Source organism: Triticum aestivum, chromosome 5D (assembly GCF_018294505.1).
Source record: "Triticum aestivum cultivar Chinese Spring chromosome 5D, IWGSC CS RefSeq v2.1, whole genome shotgun sequence".
NCBI lineage: Eukaryota > Viridiplantae > Streptophyta > Magnoliopsida > Poales > Poaceae > Triticum > Triticum aestivum.
The window spans coordinates 397,552,921-397,558,568 of NC_057808.1; the positions used below are offsets into that span (position 1 = coordinate 397,552,921).

General features: G+C 42.0%; 1 long non-coding RNA gene across 11 annotated transcripts; it reads left to right on the plus strand.

Annotated features, from left to right (window-relative positions):
• The first annotated feature begins 1,432 nt into the window (after positions 1-1,432).
• On the plus strand, positions 1,433-5,635 carry LOC123122090 (uncharacterized). 11 transcript variants are annotated; one of them, XR_006460042.1, is made up of 5 exons: positions 1,433-1,956; positions 2,086-2,175; positions 2,316-3,220; positions 3,428-5,154; positions 5,282-5,635. It is a non-coding gene; the product is annotated as an uncharacterized lncRNA (long non-coding RNA). The 11 variants fall into 11 exon arrangements; XR_006460043.1 differs by having other exon boundaries at positions 5,313-5,635; XR_006460049.1 differs by having other exon boundaries at positions 3,428-5,058; positions 5,313-5,635.
• The last annotated feature ends 13 nt before the right edge of the window (positions 5,636-5,648 follow it).

The window sequence follows — 5,648 nt, forward strand, 5'->3', positions numbered from 1 at the left end:
AAAAAATTTCTCCAAAAAGTTTCGTTCCGTTCTGAGAATTTTTTTCTGCACACAAACAATGCCATGGTAGTTCTACTGAAAATAGCGTCAGCCCGGGTTAATTTCATTCAAATCATGCAAATTAGAGTCCAAAACAAGAGTAAAAGCATTAGGAAAAGTAGATACAACAGAGACGTATCAATGGTGCTAGTGAAGATTTTGATGAAGATTGGTCCTCCCACGATGAGAGGATCGTTGGTGAGGCCGATGGCTTCGATTTGCACCTCCCAGAGGGAAGTTTCCCCGGCGGAATCGCTCTGCTGGAGAGAAAAAGTGCTCCTGCCCAAGTTCCGCCTCAAGATGGCGGCGCCCCGAAAGTCTTCTTTTTATTTTATTTTTCTAGGGTAAATGGCTTCATATAGCAGAAGATGGGCACCAGAGGCCTGCTAGGGGGCCCACAAGCTCATAGGGCGCGCCCAGGGGGTAGGGCCCGCCCCCTGAGCTTTTAGTCGCTCCCTGGTGGCCCCCCTCCTAGTATTTCTTCCGTCAATATTTTTTATATATTCCAAAATAATTCTCCGTAAATTTTTAGGTCATTTGGAGTTGTGCAAAGTAGCTATCTCTGTTATAGCCCTTTTGGGTCCAAAATTCCAGCTGCCGGCAATCTCCCTCTCCATGTGAAACTGGAAAAATATGAGAGAAAAGGCATAAGAATTCCATCATAAAGTGGAATAACAATCCAAAAAATAATAAATAACAGTAGGAAAACATGATGTGAAATGAACGTATCAATGATATATATATTATCATTATTATTAAGATAATAAAATTTTAATCAATAAGAAAGAATATTCGCTTGCCTGTCAATTTCATCTGTCTCTATTGCTAGAACAGATTCCTCAAAAGATTTTCTTTGTAACTTGTTTGGCAGGTTCGACCGCATAGTATCAAGTGTTATATTACATTTCAGTTGAACAGAATTGACTTGTCTCTCGATAACCTCACACTCACATAAATCACCAAAATTAACATAATATGCTCGTGTTATATTGATTTCTTTGTAATGCCCCTGACTTTCTTGTATAAGTCTAATGCGAAATTATAAACATTTTGTTCCATATTTGACACACTTGATCCATCAGAACTAGCATGATCATGGTGAACACTTTCAACACTTAGAATCTTCGTTGAATCAGACTCTCTAATTGGTGTTTCGGCATCTAAAGCTGCAACAGAAGAATTACCCAATATATGATTGTTCATGAAAAAAGGTGTAATAATTATAGCAAACTAACACTTTACCATCTTTCACAGTTATTGTACTTTGCCATTCAATTGTTTCTTGTAGTTTGGCTTCATATCTCTACTCCTAATGTCTCAGTTGGTAGTCTCCATTCCGGGTTTATTTTCGTCCCACCACTTTCGTCCGGGTTTTTTCTCGTCCCCTTCTCGCACCCCACCTCACGCACGCACCAAAAAAAACCACCACGCACAAAACACCGCTCCTCTCGATCCCCTGATGCGATCTTCCTGGAACCGTCGCCTTCGCGGATCCGCCGCCGCAACCATCGCCTTGTTCCCGTGCGCCGCCGTCGCACCCTCTCCCAGCGCCCGAGCATCCCCGTCGCTCCCTCTCCCAGCGCCGCCTCCGCCGCCATGGCCCCTCCCCTTGCGCCCCGAACTGCCTCGCGCACTCGTCGCCCGTTATACCACAGAGGAGGCGAAGACAGCGGCAGCGCGCCGCCTACTTCGCCGGTCGCCGCCTCGGCTGCACTCGGCGGGCGCCACGCCGTCTCCTCTCCATGGGAGTGGCGGATGGAAATATATCAACGATGGGGTGTGGTTCGTTCCTGTCAGGTTTTTTTTTTGACGCTGCTGCTCCTGGAGCACCAACTCAAAATTTTCTCATATACTGGTGTTGCCCGAGCACGAGCACAAGGCGACATTTTTGCTGGCCATCTTGTTCAACACCTGCTGGTATGTGACCTGTTTGATGAAATGCTGTACCAACATTGTTCTTGGATTTTTTTTATTGCTGGTTGAGTTGAGACATTGGTCGTCAGCACACGTGAATGAATACTTCTTTTTGGTGTTTGAAAAAAGTAGGGGAGGGGGAGGAGGCCGGCAACAGGAGAAGGCGCATGCCAGCGAGGAGGGCGAGCAAAAGGGTGCAGTGGAGGACGATCAGGGGGAGACGTACGTGCCGTCGGGATTGGTCTCCTCCTCTTTCATATCGCTTACTTTTGGAGTTCTGAAGTTAATTGTTCATAATGCTTATTTGTAATGCATTTTTTGAAATCTAATCGCTTATTCTTTGTGATGTTTTTGTTTTTTAGGTGAGCGCTCAGGCCTAGGTTTGTGTTGTTCTCGACTTGAGTATATGGGGCTCGAATTGTGATGGATATGAGGTGAGGAAAGAAGGTTTGGTATGCAACTCACAGTTCTCTCGGTATGTTTTCGGTACATGTTCGGAATATCTGCAACTAGGTGCATACAAGATGAATCTTCAAGACATGCTATCTTGTTTCGTAAGTACTGCTATTTAAGGTTAGCCTTGCAGAACTATCTTTTAATGTTCCCAGTTTATCCTAAAGTATTTTAGCCTAAATTTCCTGTCATTTAGATAGATGTGGGTTATGCTAATCTGACTGGTGTTATGGTATTGTAGCTACTGCACATGTCCCTCGATTTCCCAGTTCCATGTGTCAGGATGCTAATATGGGTGTTACTATATTGCCTTCCAGTTTATCCTAAAGTATTTTAGCCTAAATTTCTTGTCATTTAGATAGATGTGGGTTATGCTAATCTGACTGGTGGGTTATGCTAATCTGACTGGTAAGTATGGTATTGTAGCTACTGTACATGTCCCTCAATTTCCCAGTTCCATGTGTCAGGATGCTAATATGGGTGTTACTATATTGCCTTCCATTTTGTAATATGTTATGTTTGCAATTTCTCAAGGCCGCCGCCGCCGCCGTCTGTAGCAACGCATAGGCCGCTTGCCCAGCTCCCTCATTCCGAGCACGACACCACGCGTCGGAGCTTGTCGGGAGGCACGGAAGGACGAACAGAGTTCTACCGGTGATCCGTGTTGTCGCTGACGGTGTCATAGGATCTGCGGTGCACGTGGACAAGGCGATGGGGCTGCCAACCTACCTCCTGTTCACCACAGCGCGTGTGGATTCTTGGGCTACCTCAACTTGGATCAGCTTTTTCAAGAGGGGATGCTTGCCATTCAGAGGTAAATGGTGCTCTTCAATTTTGTTGTTGTTTGATTTGGCTTGCAATTTCTACAAATGATGTGAGGCTTGGCTTTGGGTAGTACATCATCTGCTCCAGTGTCTAATTGCACGCATAACAATCACTTGATTTATGCGCTTCAACCTTCAAATAGTTTGTAATTTATAGAATTCACTATGGCACTTGTTCATTCATGTATATGTGGCAGGATCTGATGGAGAAGATAAAGACAACTAATACGCTGAAAATGATTTTACATCCTGGTTCGAAAAGTAAAAGGGAAATCTTCGAGTAAAGGTATGTTCTACTGCAAAGGAACTTCCCGAGGGATCCCATTGAAATTGAAAGTATGTTTCTTTTTTTTATTCCTAGATTTTGAGCATCTTGAAGGTTCATCACATGATTTTCACTACTACATCATGTTTTATGTAACTCCACACCACCAGAGTCTGGTAATGCAATTCCACCTCCCTTTCTCTGTTCTGAGTCAATGTTAATCATCCGACCGGAGTTGGTCAATGCTAGAGGATTTGGCTTGGTGGTGGCATTGCATATAGCAGCTTGTGGAATGGTAATGTTGCTGCCGTAGCCTTGATTGCTTTGTAGTTTCATCCTAGGAAGCATTTAGGCTGTTATGAACCTGGATGTTTCACTTTAGGTTGGTTAATTCAACTTCTTGATGTCAGTGACGTATTGTTTTTCTTTAACCTGCTAGGAGTCTTGGGTACTGTCATGGTGATGATGTCGAACAACCTTCATCGACAGGTACAAATAATTTAGGTTGTGTTTTGCCTTGTGTTATCCCGTCTCTATTTTTTTATTCATGTACCTTTGTATAGTTGTATCCCCTTTTAAACAGTAGAGATTTATTGGCCAAGAGAAACTCTTGTTACATTTGAGGCTAATATCTTGCTAATTTCAGTTATGTTATTGTGAAACCAAGACCTTGGAAAATACCGGTTAGTGATCCTAACAAGTATTTGTGTGCAGTATACTAAGATTGTTATGTCTTGCTTTAAATCTTCCTGTATATAAGAAAATTTAAAGTAGCACCGGAACTTCTTAAACTAACCAGCCAACAAATATATCAGCATATTCACGGTTAAGACAACTCACAAATAGAAATATTTTGCTGGCAATATCTACCTAATACGGCTGAAGATAAATGTTCTTGATGTGTGCCGCTTGGATAAGAGATTTGATGATGCTAATTGAGAACTTTACCTGACCAATAATCCGCGACATTGTGATGGTTGCATAGATTAGAAAATGAATGGAAAATGTATTTTTTTGCCATCTTAATGTTAAATAATTACCCTGTACCTTAGTACCTATAGATAATATTTTTGTATAGCAAAGGTGATGGCTAGATCATAAAATTGGCGGATTTGCATGCCTGATTTGAAAGTACAATTCGTACTCATAGTGAGATTTTTTATCGCTCAATATATCAGATGCTTCATTCTTGGGTGTTCATTGTATATCTTATTACGATGAAGACATACTTCCCATTGTGTTATCCTGCCAATGAATGTATTCAATTTATAGTGTAGTGGCTAATTTCATGAACTAAATAGGTGTTATAGAATTTTTTTTTTCTTTTCATTTTAATTGTGTATATGTAGTTCTGCACAACACGCCTTCTTGCTGAGTTATATCAACAGAAGCCAGTATGCTAAAATTAACAAAGCTCTTATGCGACATTTACTTATGTGATGTGGATCAATCTAAACAAGTTTTTTTGGTTAGTTTGTCTATTTTTTCAGGGATAAACTGCCTTAACCGAAGCAGCATATGTTGGAGAATGTAGATTCAGCTTTCGTTTCAGTAGCTTTGGAGGTATCCTATACGACTATGAGTGATATACTCTCCTGTCTCCTCCCTCCATTTTACTCGAGTTAACCCCTGTACGCACATCTCTACGTCTGCCTTCAGGTGCTTTTCCATTTGCTACATATAGTGTAGTTTTATGTATTTTCAAGCTCTTACTGTACCAGACTAAGTGTGGTTAAGTAAATCGCTTTTGCTCTCTCTTCGGTCTTTCTATTCCGATGTCTCAAAGGAACGGGGTGATACGTGATATACGCATACAGGTAAGGAATGCTGGTTGTCTGTGATTTTCATGGTGGTGGAAAGGAATGTGCGGAGAGACAAGCTGCAGGGACCATATGATGCAGAAGGAACGGAGACGGGCCATGCAAGGTATGTCCTCATTTCACGACCCCCTCACGCAGTGACTGCTCCCGAAACTATCCCAGCCTCACAGTGTCATCTCCTACACGCATCTCCCTGTTAGGCCACCGGAATCAATATCCACTTAATTTTCCTTCTTAATCTTATAAAAAATATTAGAAAATAAAAGTTCATGTAAAATACAAAACACACACACAAAAGTTATTAGCGAAAACCAAGCTGCCGCTTAACCCTCC